Source organism: Rhinatrema bivittatum, chromosome 9 (genome assembly GCF_901001135.1).
Source record: "Rhinatrema bivittatum chromosome 9, aRhiBiv1.1, whole genome shotgun sequence".
Lineage (NCBI taxonomy): Eukaryota > Metazoa > Chordata > Amphibia > Gymnophiona > Rhinatrematidae > Rhinatrema > Rhinatrema bivittatum.
In genome coordinates this window covers 80,228,594-80,245,265 of record NC_042623.1, presented here as the reverse complement: position 1 = coordinate 80,245,265, position 16,672 = coordinate 80,228,594, and positions in this window count along the sequence as shown.

Sequence of the window (16,672 nt, the reverse complement as noted above, 5' to 3'; positions counted from 1 at the left end):
TAGCCGGGTGCTGCCGACATTACTCTTCGTGGCTTGTAAAGCTACCACCGCTGACTCCATCTTCGCGGCATGGAGCTGCCAATGTCTTCTTTATGCAGCAGGGAGCCGCCGTTGCCTCTGCCTCCACTCTGCGGCCTAGCAGCATCCTTGGGACTTCCTGCGCGGCAGGAAGCTGCCGCCACTATCACTGTCTCCTCTCAAGTGGCAGGGAGCTGCTGCTGCTGTCTTCCTCTTCGTGACCTGTGCACAGCTGCCAGGACCTCCCATGCGGCATGGTAGCTGCCTCCGGCCTTGCTCCATCGCAGCAGGATGCCGCCAATGCTGTTCCATCCTCCGGGCTCTGTATAGGCACAGGCACGAGCTTCACTTCAGTATTTAAAGGGCCAGCGGCGGGAAAAGCCACAGCCTCACCGGATGACGTCATCACCGTGTTCCCTGGTCCAGCCCTATAAAAGGGCTCTGCTTCAGTTCCTCGGGGTCTTCGAATCGGATTCCATGGTAGGCCATGTCTCTTCTTCTCCGGTCAAGGTCTTCTGTGGTCTGCTCCTGTCCAGATGGCTTTGTGTTCTATGTTCTTCTTGTTCCTAATGTTGCTGGTCTCGTCCCTCGTCGGAGCTCCTTTGTTGATGTTCCAAGTCCTGTTGTTCCTCTTCCAGGAGTCCTGATGTTCTTCGTCCAGAAGTCCTGATGTCCTGATGTCCAGAAGCCCTGTTGTTCCTCTTCCAAGTCCTGATGTTCCAAGTTCTGATGTTCCTCGTCCAGGAGTCCTAATGTTTTTTGTCCAGTAGTCCTGATGTCCAGAAGTCCTGTTGGTCCTCGTCCAAGCCTTGATGCTCTAAGTCCTGATGTTCCTCGTCCAGGAGTCCTGATGCTCTTTGTCCAGAAGTCCTGATGTCCAGAAGCCCTGAGGTTCCTCATCCAAGTCCTGATGTTCCAAGTCCAGATGTTCCCAGTCCAGTAGTACCGGATGTTCCATGTTCCAGTCGTCCCTGATGTTCAGTGTTCCAGTCCTAGTCCTGATGTCCTCCTCGTCTCCAGCTCCTCGTCCTCCGTCCAGGTTTCTTGCTACTCTACCTTTCCGGGCATGCCACAGTCGTGGTCTGTGACCAGCCCATGGGGGGCTGTTTAGGGCACCTTGTGGTACAAGGCCTACCTTCATTCCTGCAGCGCAAGTCTCCGGAAGGCCCTTGTTTTTAATGCCGAGGTTTGTTCCTGAATTCTGAGTTCCGAGTCTTGAATCCTGAGTCTTGTATCCTGTCCCAGTCTTCGGAGTACCTTGTGCCTGCTTCCGTCCATGCCCAAGACTCTGCCAGAACCTTCTCCACTTCAGTGTGGTCTGCGACCAGCCACAGGCGGCTGTGTAGGGCGTGCCCCAGTGCAGGCCTCTCCTGAATCTTCGTCATGTCTTGGCTTCACGTTCCACTGCTTTGTCTGGAGTCTGCTTTGCCTTCGGCGTGGTCGCGACCAGCCATGGATGGCTTTGTAGGGTGCGCTGTGATGCAGCACTCACCCAGTACCTTCTCCTGTATCCTGAATCCTTGCCTGAGACCTCCTAGCATCCTGAAACCTAGTCTGAGTCCTCCGAGTATCCTAAGTCTTTGTCTGACTCTTCCAAGTATCCTGAGTCTTCCAAGTCCTCGCCTGAGTCTTCCAAGTATCCTGAGTCTTCCTAGTCTTCGTCTGAGTCCTCATTCCAAGTTCTCCAAGTATTCTGACTCTTGTCTGTGTCTTCCAAGTTTCCCGAGTCTTTTGTTCCAGTTCCAAGTCTCGTCTTGTTCCTGCCCTCAGCCTCCGACTGGCCTCTCGCACTTGTTGTTTCCTAGTGGCGGGTCCGGAAGGGCTACTGAATGGCTGGAGGACCATTCCTGAGACCAGCATTGCATTGCTGGGTCTCACTGGTGCGTATTGGTCCAGTGGAGGGCTGAGCCTGCCTTGTTCCAGTTCCTGACATTCCTTACCTGGATTTCAGTCCAGCCTTGTTCCTGCTCCGTCTGTGCCAGTACTCGCTCACCTCCCCATGGTATGCATCTTGGGGCTCCTCCCTGAGCCGCCCCATGGCCCAAGGGCTCAATCTCCCAGGAGCAGGTGATCGCGCCTCCGCATCCCTCAACAGGATTCGTAGGCCACGCTCGTAATACCCTCATGGTAAAGGAGAATAAAGAACGCCCTCCAGGAATTCCCTGGAGGACTTCTGCTGAGAAGCCACTGGCAGTGCAAATTCTCAATGAGAAGTGAGGAGTACTGTGATTGAGAGAAAACTAGTAAAAGAGAAATCTCAAGGAGGAGTTTGATCAGAACAATGTCAACTCAAGCATATCATGGGATGAAGAATCATCCTTGTATGGGATCTCTGAAATATCTCCCGCCAGAACCCAGTGTATGAAGAGAGATTGGAGCATACATTTGGGATTGTAACATCCAGCCGATATCCAAGTAATTCACCTTTGGATGTAACAGCATTTACTGGAAAGAGGCGAAAGGAAGTACCAATTATAGCATTTGTTGTCTATTATGACTTTTATGAGTTATGTGATTTAATTTTATGATTTTATTGTGATTTCTGTTATTTGATTGTATGATTTTATTGTTATCCACTTAGATGCTTTGGTGATATGGTGGTATATCAAATATTATTAAACATTAAATATTAAAAGATATTGCTTTTTTTTAAAGGCTGATTTTATGTGTAAAAAGTTAAAATATATTATTTTAAGTCATTTTGTATGCATTGCAACATAATTGTCCCAGAGTTAATTGTTGTGGAGGGCGGACTCTTGGACCGAGGCAAGGTTGATGCTACTTGCAGGAGAAGCCCTGCAGGTCCTTGATGTTGGCCTGCAGAACTGATCAGTACGGAGACCCAACAGGACCTTCACAAATACCAGGCCTCGTTCCCTGCAGGTTGAGCCCTTGGGTGCCAGATCTGGCTGGACAGGTGCAGGTCTCCGATGATGAAGACTCCCACGATGAAAGCAGACGATAGCAGAGTCAAGACATACCAAGGATCAGGGCAAGTGGCGATCAAGCAAAGTCCAAGAATCAAGCAAATGGTCAAGACAGGCAGCAATCAAGGCAAAATCCAAAAGACATACTGGGGTCAAAGCCAGAGAAGCAATCCAAGAGGAAGGCAGGATGATGGGCAGGAGTCAGGAACACGGAGAGATGCAACCAGCTACTCCTAGGAGCTCAACATGTTGCTGAGGCGTCAACTGCAGGCCAGGTCAGGCTTTAAATAGAAAAGCTGCAATGACATCATTGCTGGGCGCCGTGGGAAGTTTCCCGCCATGGGCCCTTTAAATTGAAGAGAGATGCGCACACGTGCACCTAGGGACACTCGCACAGAATAGCGGTGGTTTCGGGTGAGTGTGACTGGCCACGGGATAGGCCCGTGGTCAGCCAAGCGCAACATTAATTCAATAGTAAAGAAAGTCCTTGGGAGCACAAAGACTTGTTAGTGTCTTGATCTGCAGAATTCAAAGAAAGAATAGTTGCTAGGCTAATGGTCATCCTAGGAGGCACAGAAGCCTGTCCCCTCGGCTGCTTGGATGATGTGATTTGCTAGGAGGAAGATCCTCCTTGGATGATGAGGGTATCCCCCTCAGATGATACAGCAAGTGGAGAGGGTCCCATCAGATGACATGGCACACAGAAGCACAGCAGCACCACCACTGTATGCAGTCCTGCTATAATGACATGGCATGTAGGAGCACCGTAATGTAATGTTGCTGTTGTCATGGTGGTGAGTGGTGCCGCCCCCCCCTGTATGGCTCATTGGTGTCCCCAGCCTGGTTCCGTGGGCAGCCCACCCACCTTGCCTGCTCCTTCCAACAGCCCTGTACAGATGCAACATGTGTGCACCAGCAAGTTCTTGGATCTCTGGTTTCCCCCCTGTTGCTAGAACCCTTAAAGAGCCCATCTCAATGACTTAGGGAACAGTGGGGCTGTACAGGTGTGTGTGTTACGATTCACATGTATATGTAATCTCAAATCTGATTGTTTTACCTTTATGAATGTTTTATTGCTAGCTGCTTAGAATTGTAGACAATGCAGTATATAAAATGTTTTAAGAAATAAATAAATCACCATAGCTCATGTTTTGGCAGGAAATGCTCTCTTTAATTGATCCTGCAAGAAAGGAAATCCAGGATTGGTTTGGCTTGATTTCTTGGCAAAAAGCAGTGCACAGATGTAAACTGATTTTAATCTTTTGTCACTGTAGTCAAACCAAAATGTACTCACTTTCAGCTTGCATTAATCTCTCTGAAACGTTTCTTTGCAATTAATGGATTTTTCAAGCAACGTCACAGTGAATTCCTTTAAGTTGGCCTGCCTGAAACCTTTCTCAAGATCTTGTTGTATTTGTTTCATGTGATGCCTAACAGCAACACTTTATCCTTCAGTCCTAAGGAGGAAGTTTTCTTGAAAACAATTTGCATGTACTCAGCACCTGCAAATAAATGATGGACTTGAAGGAAAAGCAATAAACTGAAGCAGCAGCTTTACATTTTGCCTCCTAGACAGTGAAACTGTCCTCCCATAGCCCCTTATAAGCAGAATCAATGTTATCTATTTCATACATTTGCTGCTTAATTAACGTTTAAGCTTATGGAAAAATGAAGTCATAAAATTCACCATTTGCATTCATTCATAGCCACTGCTGTGTCACAACATCTCTATATATCAAGCTTCTGGGCCAGGCAATTCTTATCAATTCACCTCAAGAGCCAAATGCTTCTGTCTTTTATTTCTACCATAAATCTCTGAAGCTACCGATGAAACATTATTAAAATCAGCTTTTTCTCTAGGCCTGTACTACGTATTGAGTTTGACAGCCAATTTAATGCGTGGGCAGTTTATTCTGACACATCCGTTGTGTCTCATCAAACATCTCTCCCTTTCTTCCAAGGAGCACCGCTCGGATCAAAACATTAATGGCTTGCGTGTGATTTCAAATGCATTCATACCCTGAGGACACACAGTAGGACTTTGGAATCCTGTGTAGCAAGGATGAGGAGATCCACAGATGCAAATCCTCCTTCCATGACTAAACTCTCTGGCCCTCGCTCACTGGACTGCAGCTGGCAACAGACCAGCTGTTAACAGGTCACTTTGCAGCTTAAAACTGACTTCAAATGAATTTAAAGTACATTTGGGTGAGTAAATGTCAGGGCAGGTTAAACTGTGTGCTATTTGCATTGTATGCTATTTTCAAACTACTCAAAAAGAATGCGGATGTAAGATCCCAGTGGCACAACCCATTTCACAGCTGGAGACAGGTGAGGGGGCAGTCATGTCTAGGAGTTCTGGGTAGAAAGTGAAGTTGCTGTACGTCACCTAATAGCGCTGACCCTTTACATGCACCAGTAATCCATAAGCATTTACATCAGTCTGTGGATCTTTACTGACTTTACAAACAAGGTGGTATGACTACAGAGCAAAGCAGTTTTAAAGAGCCGGCACTGGCCAAACACACTGTGCCAGCATAGTGACGTGAGCAATGCCAGAAGGAAGATACAGTAGAAAGGAAACTCAGGCATTAGGCATCAGGATTTTACAAGTGTACTCTCCAACCGCTGGCAGACCAACCCTCAAGCATGGACACTTAGAGGTCTCCAGTTTGTTTGTTTTTCTTGGACTGTCTCCAGCCCTCCTTGCCTGAAATCCTATCAACACTCTCAACAATAATTATATCACGGGCACCACTATTACAACAGGGTCTTGTGAGATGCCATGGCAACTAAATGGCAGATGAAATTTAATGTGGACAAATGTAAGGCAACGCAGAAGGGGAAAAAGAGCCAAACTATATGTAAGGGGGAACCCACAATGTGCTCCTTGCTACTGTAGAGTCAGTAGTGTCAGACCCTGAGCGATATTTGTTATTTCATTTATATTCCACTTTCTAGGCACTACTAAGTGGTCAGAGTAGAGTAGGAGTGTTAGGGAAGTTTGGCACCTCCCACTGGGAGGCATCATGGGTTTAACAACACTGCTGGGCCCACGCGAGTAAGAGGGGGAAGGGGTTTGGCCTCTTCCTCCAAGAAGCAAGGAGTCTTGGAGGGCCTTCTCTCGGCAGAAAGGCGCTGGCGGTGTGAATCTCTCCCACCAAGGGCAGCGGTCAACGGAGTGGGCTGTCCTGGGAGGGTGACTGGGGCCCAAGGTCAGGGTGCCCAGGTTTCCAGGGGGTCTTAGAGAGATTCCTGAGGCGCGGTGAAGACAAGACTTAATCTCAAGGAGGAGAGGGGCAAGTCCCTACTCTTCATGAGTGCAAAGAGAGTGCTTCAGAGTTCTTGAGAAAAGAGGTTTTTGCCTTGGTAGAAGTTCAAAGAGAAAACTGCCTAACAGAGGGAAGGGCCTGAGCAGTTTCTGACTAACCAAAGGATCCGCCAGAGGCTCATCTGAGTGTGAGAGATGAGAGAAATTCCAGAGAGGAGAAAGAGCTGCATCCAGAAAGAGGTCCCGGGGAGAGCCAAGAAAGAAGGCTTCCTTCCTCAGATAGCTTACCCGACAAAGGTATATTTATTTACTTCAGCACCTACACTCCACTTTTTCAAACATATTGTACAAAGTGGACTACAAAATGTAACATAAAATATCAAATACACTATTTGACCACTCAAATAGCTCCCTACAGCCAACTGTTCACATACAGAGGACAGTATAAAACAAAATATGATGGAAAACAGTTACAACTTATTTAATAGTATCTTACTTCAAGCTGAACAACTTCATTCTGAAACACAAATAAGTCCTTTGAAATGCATCATCTCATGCATATTCATATCATTATAAGTATCCTGAAAACCAGACTGGCCAAGCGTGCCTCCAGGAGAGGGCCGGGAAACAGATCTAAACACTCCTTTCCTCAAAATCACATTAACCTTTTGCACTCAGGTGGTGCAGAGATGGTGGATATCTTCTTTTGCAGATCAGGATATTAAAAAGAAATCTATGAGCCAATGAAAAGGATCTGTGCCAAATGGTACACAGACGAGGAGTCTCGGCCGCCCCAGTGATAGCATGTGACCCAGTTTCAGGAGAAAGACCTTTGGTCTGAACTTCCAGCCCACTGCATTGTGGATCTGAAGTCCCTGCTTCTTCCATTGGCAGTCAGCAGTACGACTAGTGCAGTGCATTAGGAGGGAGATACCTAAATTGTCCTGCCAGAATCGGAGTCACATCCTATACCTCCCTACAGTGAATAACATGAAATGTGCAGTTTGTGCTATGTGAGAGATTGGGGGGGGGCGGGGGTGGACTTTATTTACTGAATTTAATGCAATGGACATTAGTATGCTGCGGTGTATTTTTGTTTCCTCCTATCAAAGACCAGTCAGGACTGTATTTATTTCTTTATTTTTTGGACAACATCTACTTTGTCCTGTGTTGTTTTTTAACTTGGACTGGACTGGTGAGCAGAACAGCTCTACAGAAGGTACAAAACCCTAAGGGCCTTTTTCTCCCATGAGGAAAGAACCCAGGAGGCACGGGAACTGTTCTGGCCGTTTACCCTCCCGCTGAGCCCCTGTGCCAAGCCAGAAATTGGGGCAGGGGCTACATATAGATCCCATGTTAGGAGTCACCACCCAGGAAAAGGATTGCAAAGTCACCTCGGACAATACCATCAACTCAGTGTGTAGCAGTGGTCAAGAGAAGCAAATGGAGTATTAGGAATGATTCGGAAAGGAATGGAAAATAAAAAAGAGAATGTCAAAATGCCACTGTATCAATCCATGGTGTGACTGCAGCTTGAGCACTGAGTGCATTTATGGTCGACCCTATCTCCAAACAGATAAAGCGGAACTAACCCAAGTACAGAGGAGAGCAACAAAAATGATAAAAGAGGTGAGGGAACAGCTCCCTTATGAAGAGAGGTTAAACAGCTTATCAGCTTGGAGAAGAGATGACTGTGAGGGGATATGACAGAGGTTTGGGAAATAATGAGTGGGGTGGAAGAGGGAAATAGGAGAAGGTTACTTACCCTTTCATATTGTACTGAGCCTAGGGGACACTCCATGATGCATGGAGCACACTGAAAACAAACCAGCACACAATCAAGTTATAGAATTTGTTGACGGAGGACATGGCCAAAGTCTTGCATAGCTTTGTATAGAAGAAGTTTGGACAAATTACTAGAGGAAATGCCCATAAACCATTATTACCTGTAAATTTTGGAAAGCCACCACTTATCCCTGGCAGTCAGCCACAAGGAATGGACCTGCTCTTTGGGTTCTGCAGGGTACTATGACTCAGACCGGCCACTATCAGCATGAGGAGCTTGATTGACTTTTGGTCTGATTAAACATCTTATGTTTTTAATTTTTTACATGGAAGGAAAAGATTAGGAATTCTTTTTAAACGCTAACACCTTTTTCTTTTCAGAAAACAGAGCATGCTGTTTGATGTTTAAAGTGACAGCATGGTGTGTTAATCATTCTAGCAAGGACTCTCAGGCAATTCTATGGTATATACAATCCCAAAGCACTTATTAAATTAAGCTCCATTTCTAAAATGAAGCAGTCTTTCATTCCAAGATCAATACATGGCATTAGCAGATTGTCTGATAGCCTGTGAGGTTGTATAAATGGCGCTAAATTTATTTTTAGGTACATAGTAAAGAATGATTGCATAGGCTATCCAGGGAGCATGTTGATTTTCCTTGTCCACAGACCGATACAGAAAGTTGCATTCAGGTCACTGTACAGTTTTACCTGCTTTTGAATGCTCATTTTCTGAGTGTAAACCTTACTGCTGATACAGCAAGCAATTTTGCTTTCTAAAATGTGCGTTCTAAAATGGGAGTACTTCTTAGAGCTCTCATATGGAAATCCCATGCAAATGAGGGCATTAAGCAATACTCCCTGACACAGAGAGATGCGCTGGCCAAACACGGACTATCTTAACACTGGAAACTTAATTCCAGGGTCAGAGATGGAGATTAGTTTTTAGTGCTACTTAAAACCATCCAAGATAAGGGATGTACAGGAGCAGGTCCAAGATGGCGTCTAGAGAAGACGTGCTGTGAGGAGTTTTGTCTCACCTGGGACTTTATTTGCTTTTTTATTGTTTCCTAGTATGGTCAAGCGGAAAGGGAGGCTGCGGGAGATTCACCCTATTCACCCATAGTCAACCCTGATGCGTCAGAGTGTGATTCCTGAGCTTCTCCAACTAGCTTTATCACCATCGGGTGATTGACTCGCTACTGCTGGTTCTGAGGGAGCAGCCCAGCAGCCTGAGATGGACACGGAAGTATTGTTGAGCCCTGGTGCCAGGATTCCTCCTTCCCTGGCATTCTCATTGGCAGTGACATCAGCTGGCACCTCTGACCTGGTGGGATGGTGACCAGGATGGAGGCGCAGGAGATGCAGGGATGCCTGAGAGAACAGCACGCAAGTCTGCTGATAGGGGAGAGTAAAGCCGGGAGTGTTTTGGAGTTGACGGAGGAAACTTGCAGTTTGATGGTTAACGACTTCCTTGTTTATCTCCGGTGGTATCAAATTTGCCCATAGGTATGTTTTTCTCAGCTCTGGCCATTAGACCCTGCTTCCTGAAACCTTCTCCAATTACTCTAGATAGTTTCTGGATAGTTCTGTCCTCAGTGGAGCTCTCTTTTTCTACTTTGACTGTTACTATTAATAATGAGGTCAATATTCAAAACGCATTCAGTGCTATTTAGCTAGATAAGTGAGACTTATGCGAGTAAGTAGCAGCTGCTGAATATGCACCCATGTTCAGCGGCTGCCCTTTAACCGTATGTGCATAAAAAGTAGGCATGTATTGGGTGGATCAGGGGCAAAGTGAGTTGGACACATAACTTATATGCTTAACTATCGATATTTGGAGTTAGCCATATAAGTATACATCTAAGTTTAGATGTCCCATAGAGCAGGTCTAAACTTAGCCAGGTTGTCTTATCTGGCTAAGTGCGACATTTACGCGTATATTCAGCAGTTTTGCTGTGATGCTGAATATACATCGTAACTTAGTCGAATAATTGTATCTGGCTAAGTTATTTAAACGGCCAGCTTTCAATATTGACCTCAAGAAGACATTTTGGTGGCCTGCTAGGATCCAATTGAGAAGTTGAAACAAAGAATTGAAAAATTGTCTGGTATCAAAACTACCCTTTTTCAGGTTAGAAATGTGATCTATCACAGGATAGAAAATTTGGAGAACTCTGTGAGAAGTCTTAATTTGCCAGTCTATAACTTCCCTATGAATAGTTCTGCTAAAAGTCCAAAAATTGAATAAATTCCCATGTCCAAGTTTGCACTCTGGCGGTACCACAAAACCCTAGGAAGAGGTCAATAGCCTTTCCCACTCAGAATGCTAAATATACAGCAGTCTGGGACAATGGGATGGACTTTCAAACACACTATACTGTAGCATTTTGGGGTAATATTTGAACTAATCCTTTTGGGATAAGGTACAAATTAAATAAAAAAATCAACTGATTTTGTGGGCTTTTGTTTTTATAGTTTCTTTGGCGGCCAGGTTCTTATGTATTTAATCAGTTAGCTAAGATCAAATATATAAATAAATCAACATAAGAACATAAGAAAATGCCATACTGGGTCAGACCAAGGGTCCATCAAGCCCAGCATCCTGTTTCCAACAGTGGCCAATCCAGGCCATAAGAACCTGGCAAGTACCCAAAAAAAGTCTATTCCATGTTACCATTGCTAATGGCAGTGGCTATTCTCTAAGTGAACTTAATAGCAGGTAATGGACTTCTCCTCCAAGAACTTATCCAATCCTTTTTTAAACACAGCTATACTAACTGCACTAACCACATCCTCTGCAACAAATTCCAGAGTTTAATTGTGCGTTGAGTAAAAAAGAACTTTCTCCGATTAGTTTTAAATGTGCCCCATGCTAACTTCATGGAGTGCCCTCTAGTCTTTCTACTATCCAAAAGAGTAAATAACCGATTCACATCTACGCGTTCTAGACCTCTCATGATTTTAAACACCTCTATCATATCCCCCCTCAGTCCTCTCTTCTCCAAGCTGTAAAGTCCTAACCTCTTTAGTCTTTCCTCATAGGGGAGTTGTTCCATTCCCCTTATCATTTTGGTAGCCCTTCTCTGTACCTTCTCCATCGCAATTATATCTTTTTTGAGATGCGGCGACCAGAATTGTACACAGTATTCAAGGTGCGGTCTCACCATGGAGCGATACAGAGGCATTATGACATTTTCCGTTTTATTCACCATTCCCTTTCTAATAATTCCCAACATTCTGTTTGCTTTTTTGACTGTCGCAGCACACTGTACTGACGATTTCAATGTGTTATCCACTATGACACCTAGATCTCTTTCTTGGGTTGTAGCACCTAATATGGAACCCAACATTGTGTAATTATAGCATGGTATCAAATTAGGTAATGTGATAGGACCAACCTTGCCTCTATCCCTTAATTCACAGCAGGGTGTAGTATAGGATGTGCGCCATGAAGAGAACTTTCCAACCCAAGGGAAACCTTTGGGGGAGAGGTTGAGACAGAAAGCTGAAAAATGAAAAGCATATGAGCAAGGCAAATCCAGCTGGTTGCACACTAAATTTTGTTAAATGCTAAAATTGTCAACATTCACTGAAGGTTTTCATTGGCTCATTTTCTTTAGTGCAAAATGATATCCTAATAAGTTTGGCTACTTTAGCATTTCTTAGCTTCATGTATCCTGTTTTCCACGTGCCACCTTATGTGTGACTCTGGAAACAGATACTCCTGGAGAAATTCTGAGCAAAAGAAAAAAAAAATGTTCACCCAGTATTTTACAATTTTGCTACTTTATTTGTCCAAATACAATATTATCACTGTGTTTGTTTTATAATTTAATTTAAAATGCAATTCAGATACAAAGTTATTGCTCAAAGATGCAGAATTTTTAATTTTTTGGTGCAGAATTCCATAAGGTGCACCTGCTCCTTGCCCCAAGACTGACACCCCTCTATCCCTGGCTTTTTTCCCCTTCAGGTTTGATCCCACATCTCTCTCTCGCTCCACAGGCTTCATCCTTCCCAGCTTTCTCTCTCTGTACCCCTTCCCCATTACGACTTGAACCCCTCCCCAAGCTTGATCTCTTTCTCCCTCCATCTCATTCCCCCCAAGCTTCCTCTCTCTCTCCACCCCCCATTTCAGCTTGACATTCCTCCCCAACTTTCTCTCTTTCTCTCTGCTCCTCTAGCAAGACCCCCCAGCTCGCTCTCTCACTGCACCCTGCCATCAAGATCTCCATCTCTCTCTTTCTTCCCCTGCTCTCTCTCACTCTCTCTGCTCCTCCCCAGTTCTCTTCACATCTCCCAGAAAGATCCCTATCTGTCTCACCTACCCACAACGATACATCCCCAGTAAGACCCCCCATTTCTCTCTGCCCTCCCAGTTTTATATCCTGCTTTCTGCTCCTCTGTTCTCTCTCTCTCTCGGCCCCCAAGCTTTCTACCTATCCCCAGCAAGACCCCAACATTTTTTCTCCCCAGTTCTCATTCTCTGCTCCCACACTCCCTAGCAAGACCTCCATTTCTCTCTCTCTCTCTCTCTGTCCTTTCCCCCCAGTTCTCTCTCTCTCTTGCTGTCCCCTCAGCTGGCTCTCTTGCTGTCTACACCATAGGCCAGGGCTGAAGCCAAGGCAGCTGTTGTAGCCTTCTACATCAGAACTAATGCAGCAGCCTCCACATTTTTGGGCCCATGTGGCAGACACTACTGGTCTGACAGGCCAACGCTGCTTCAAGCTCCGCTGTCTTTTGGCCATATATGTGTGCGTGTGACGGGGCTTTGCCAGTCACTAACATTTAGCTCCCTATTACTTTTTCCAGGAATGAGCAGTGGGAGAGGTTTTTGATATTTGGGATTCCTCCCCTTGCCATAGCCCCACCTTTTAGAGGAGGCTTGTGTGGGATATAAATATCCCCAGGAGCATGCTGTTTTCACTGGGTCGGTGGTTTGCTGTAGCTAGAGATCATCCCTGGATCTCAAGCAACTGAGAGGGTGGAAGGAGATTGGAGACAATAAGGGGAAGGAGTGCTATTGTTTTTTGAGAAGATTTTTGGAGAAAGATTGATAGGTCCAGAGGGAAGGGAAGGGCGTCTCCCCCCCCCCCCCTCCAGTATCCCAAAAGGCTTTATCAAGGCTACCAGTCATCAGCTGGGGTAAGAAGAAGCTATGGTTTGAGAAAATAACAAGAGACTCGAGGAAACTTCTGGAACTTTTGGAGTACAGTTGAAGTTTTTGACTTGTTGAGACTTGTTAAGATATTTTAGAGTTTGGGGATATTTTTTCCATCTTGACCAGCTTATGCTATAGCTGCACTCTAGCTATCCTACCTTCACTGAGGAGGATATCTTTGCTATAGAAGAGGGTGCAAAAGAAGAGAGAGTGGTGAGAAGATCTAAAATGGACCAGGAGACCATTGTTTTCTGTTGCGATGTGGCCCGAGGCTGGAGCCATGAGCCGCTTCTTACCTCTGTCACCGCAACCCCGTGGCCTGGCAAGGCCGCAGCCTGACTTCCCTCGTGGCCCAGAGGCTGCTATCTTCACCTCTCCCATGGCCAGCCTGGAGCCGCCGACACCGCAGATCCTGCGGCCAGGCCACCATCTTGCCAGCACGGCAGGAGCCGTGCCGGGCCTCTCCAACACGGCCTGGAGGCTGCTGAAGCCGTGACCTGTTCAGCTGTGCTGCCCCGGACCCCCCTCCTACGCGGTTGACACCGCCGCCAACGTCGGGGCCTGCCCTGAGACCCTTCTCCGGCTTCCCATGCTTTCCTGCTACAGTGGCAGCATGGCCGCTGTCCAAGGACCTGCTACAGCTCCTCCTAGGGGGCAGGCCCGCGGCTCTCTTCCCTATTTAAAGGGACAGTGAGGATGCGGTCCCTGGGACTCTTCCCGCAAGCTCTTCCCAGGGAGTTGCCTCCTCAGCCCTACATAAGGGTCCCTCACTCAGTCTGTCTTCGCCTTGGAATTGGGTCGTTCTACAGCTCCTTGTCCAGTGCTTACTCTGGATCCCATGTCCTGGTTGACTGCTCCCTGGGACCACCATTCCGTCCGGCGTCCGCTTCCGTGGTGGCTGGGACCCAGGTCCGAAGAACACTCACTCAGGTCGATCATTCGCCAGGTTGTCACTCCTGTCTCCTGTTCCAAGTGCCTTCAGTTCTAGTGTCCTTGTGCCTTCAGTTCCAGCATCCTTATGTCTTCAATTCCAGTGTCTTTAGTGTCTCCTATGTCTCCGGTTCCCTCGGCTCTCCTTCCAAGGTAGTACCCCTGGACTGTCTTCGGTACTGACCTTTTGCCTGTTCTTTGACCATTCTTGCCTGCCGCCTGCCCAGACCTCTGCCTGTTCTTGGACCTCGTCTGATCACCACCTGGAACCTGACCTTTGCCTGAGTGACTATCCACGAACTGACCTCCGGTATCTGACCCCCACCTTGGCTAACTATTCTGGACTGATCTCTTGGTACTGACCCCTGCTTTCCATATGGACTCTTCTTGCTGGCCTCCCGTGACCTCCAGCCTACTTCCTTGAACAACGACCACGCACCCTGGTGGTAGTGGGCACTCCTCTGAACTGTCTCCTTTGAGATCCTGTGAGGCCTAGCTGAGACCATCTCCTCCTGTACTCTGCCTCCTGGTGGCAGGCACCCTCCGGATCCAACCGGAGGGCAACCCTGCCCCAGGCCAAGGGTCCACTTCATGTGCAACAGTTTTCATTGTACTGATATTTTTTATGTTATTTTTTTTTATAAATCTTTAATATTTTTCATCAAATTTACAACAAAGAAAACTAAAAAGAAAAATTGCATGAGGATCCATAAGCATCAGAATGTGCATGACACATAGCAAAAACAAATACAGAAACAAAAACTGGAGCAACACATAGTAATCATTACACAGAGTTTGCCGTAATCTAGAAAGGGACTCCACACCGCTAAATATTTATAATGAGTATTCTGCAAGTCGTGCCTCAGCAATTCGAGGTTTGCAATGTCTCTTACTTGCTGCCTCCAATAGCTCAACAGTGGGCTACATTTCCATAAAGTAGGTATGGTAAATCTGGTACCTATTAAAAAATGACCCACCAACTTCCGATTTTTCAAAGGAATAACCGATCCCGACCATTTACCCAGTAACCCCAAGGCAGGTCCGATAAAGACACATATCTCAGGATGTTAGCAACCTCTTGTGTAACCTCACACCAAAAATAACAAACACTTTGGCAATGCCGCCACATATGTAAGCAGGACCCCACAGCCCCTCCAACAAGCAAGATGTATCCCTGGAAAAACTTTGGCATAAAACACAGGAGTTCTGTATGTTCTACAAACAGGCAACCTGTTTGACACAAATGGTACTCCGGTGTGCATCCTGCCAAATATGCTTCCAATCCCTATCCATCAATTGAAGATTTAGATCACCGTTCCAAGCATCAATAAGGGATGGCAGGGTTTGACTCCCATATTTACCTATAAGCAAACCCTTGTAAGCAAGGGCCACACCCTGCTTTTGCATGCCTGGAGTACTAATAAACATTTCCAATCCATTCAGCATCCATAATGGTTCAGAGATGCGCAGCCTCTCCGACAAAGCCTGTTGCTCCTGCAAATAAATAGCAAGTCCAACCGGGGAGAGATCAAAGTCTTCAACAAGTGTCTGATAAGTCTCCCTACAATCATCCCCCCATAACTGTGCAATAGTGATCAAACCCTGTGCCCTCCAACTCCTAAGCACCGGAGAAAAGGTACAACTGGATAAGCTCCAATTACCATATATAGGAGAGAGAGGTAAGAGGTCATCCCTCATTTTATTAAGAAACTTAAGCACTCTCCACCAAATTCGCAAAAAGTGTGCTAAGATGGGACTGGTTCAACAGAGCCTGCGGGAATGAGAAGAAGACGGAGACAAGAAAGGGAGCATAGCCAAATCAACCACATCAGTCTGTTTTTTCTCTAAGGCTAACCATAAACTAGGAGTGAAACAAATCCAATTGTGCAAGCAAACCAACCTGGCAGCCCAATAATAAGCCTGCAAGTTGGGTAGGGCCATACCACCTTGTTGTTTATCAAGCCGCAACTGACCAGGTTTTATATGGGCAGGCTGAGAACGCCAAATGAATTTTCCCATCAAGCTATGCAAATCTGTGAAAACCTGTACTGGAACGGCTCACGTTATAGGAAAATCATCCCACGCGTGAAAGGTATGCTTAATTTTCCTCAAAATAGCCAGGTAATTGGAAGAATAAAGATTACGAAGGTATCTTGGAACAAAAATACCTAACTAGGTAAAGCCAGCTAATACCCTTTGGAACTCTCGAAAACAAGTAACTATAAGCATTTTAGGATCGATAGGAAAAATTTCAGATTCAGTAATATTGACCTTATAACCCGACAAACTCCCATACTTATCTATCAGGGACAACAAAGGGGGATCAGAAGGAGTGATTAAGTATATAAGGACATTGTCAGCATATAAAGAAATCTTCTGCTGCCTCCCACCAAAAGAAGACCATGAATATGAACACTTCGCCTAACTGCTGCCACAAGGGGCTCAATAGCTAGATCAAAGAGCAAGGGGGATAAGGGGAAACCCTGGTGGGTACCTTGAGCTATAGCAAACCACGGAGATAAAGAACCATTAATTAACAGCTGGGCTCAGAGATGTTCATACACTGCACCAATCCAAT